We start from the raw sequence: 1,961 nt of genomic DNA, 5'->3' as shown, positions 1-1,961 counted from the left end.
GGGGGGGGGGGGCAGGGCTCACTCCAGCCCAGGTGGTTTCATTTTGGAAGTGCAAACGAACCCCTAACGAGGCAAGTTCCAGTAATGGTGACACAGAGGGAGGCCGACTGTTTCCTGTTTCCACATGTGCTCCACCCTCGGCGCCACAACCATCTTGCGCCACTTCACCACCCCCCCTCCGCCTGATGTGTCGCTTACAGCCGGTTCCCATCCCTACAACCACTTCCTATCCCTACAGCCGGTTCCCATCCCTACAGCCACACCGAAACCTCGGGCTAGAAACAAACCTCAGGGCAGAGAGGAGCCATTGCCCTTGCTGCCACCATCACCTCATCGCACATTCAGTAGCAAAAATGGGGCGGAAAATCACCATCGGCATCTCAGCCAGTTTCAAAGGACGCAGAGAGTGCGTGACAGTCAGTGTCACCCCAAAGCCTGGAGCAGAATAACGTGTCACCCATCCCCAGGCTGCCTGCCAGGAGAAGCCGGTGCTTCCCATTGCCTCCCGGCATGGCTGCAGGGAATGGGGCAAATTTTGGCAGCCCCGGAGCTGGGGAAGGGCAGGGTCTGGCTGCATTGGTGTCTTTAACCAGCAAATGGCTCTGCCAGGATCGGGGCGAGCAATGCTGGGTGACAAGGAGGGGGCACTGTGTAATGCTGAAGGTGATGAGAAGCCACCCGGGCAGCACTGGGAAATGCACAGAGGGGTTGCAGCATCCCCATTCCCATCCTCTTCCGCATTATCCTACCCCTAAAACCCCTCAGGATGGCAGAGCATCATCTGTCAGGTGCCAACCTGGTGAATATGGGGCAGAAAGCCAGTGGTTTGGGGCAAAGCGGGTGCAGGGTCACAGGAGCAGCACAGCTACCAGGGCAGGGCCAGGCCGATAAGGGAGCGGGCACTGTCTCAAAGGGCGAGCAGGCGGCTCTGCTCCCAGCTACGTGATTATGTGGAGCCGGTGCTACTGGCTCCCTGTTTGGCGTGGCGGTGGACAATGTTTTTCCTCCATATCCCCCCAAAACAGGCACACGGCGCTCACACGCCTTGATTTGGGGAAGTGCCATGGATCACCACATCCTGGAAAAACCAGTTTCCAGTGGCATAAGGTTGTGTTTAACATCGAAACCAAACCAAGTGGCTACATCCCAAGTTTTTCCACGACATTTCTCCTCCGTGACTTGTGACGGAGCTGAAGGTGCTGCCGCCAGGGATGGAGGAAACTGGGATGGGGGAAACTGGGGATTGGGGTCTGGTTGGTGAAACGCAATGCCGTGGGCCGTGCAAAAGTGCACCACATCTTCACAACCCCACTGGGCACCCGGCATCACCCTGTGGGGTCACCCCGGCCCCTCATCCCACCCCAGCCAAAAGCTTGGTGCAGTGGATGCTCTTCTTAACCCACCCCCAAGCACCCCCTAAGAGCAAAATCCTGAATCCTCGCAGGGAATCGCAGGGTAGTGAGTTGGATATAGACTTATTTATTTCCTTGCGCTGCAAGAAAACAGCCTAAAGAAACTGCCCGGCAGACTGGGACACATCTCTGCGTGTCCTCGTGCCTCAGTTTCTCCTTAGCAGGTGGGAAGCGGTACCTGTTACATTTGCTGGCACCTTTTCCTGCGGCGTGCAAGGTGTGAACAGCCACGGGTGGCATCCACGGAGGAGAGGAGCCCCATCAGCCATCGAACCCCCAGCCGTCCTGCCCTGTGCCAGCCACCTCGGCATCCCCCCCACGGGAAATTAGGATCCCTCGGCCCTCTTAATCCCACTAAATACCATCATCTGCTTTCCCCCCGCCGTAAAATAGGCCAGGCTGGTCCTCGCCGTGGCTTCTTTCGATGAAAGAAGAGCAAATCCTCTGTCCTTCATGTGAATTACGGCCTCATCACGCTCAGCTGGAGGCAGATGACTGCCCAGATCATCTCTCCAATTACACAGCCCTCCCAGGGCCCCCCCTGGGATG

This window comes from Mesitornis unicolor, unplaced genomic scaffold (assembly GCF_000695765.1).
Source record: "Mesitornis unicolor isolate BGI_N332 unplaced genomic scaffold, ASM69576v1 scaffold19859, whole genome shotgun sequence".
NCBI lineage: Eukaryota > Metazoa > Chordata > Aves > Mesitornithiformes > Mesitornithidae > Mesitornis > Mesitornis unicolor.
This window is presented reverse-complemented; position numbering follows the sequence as displayed.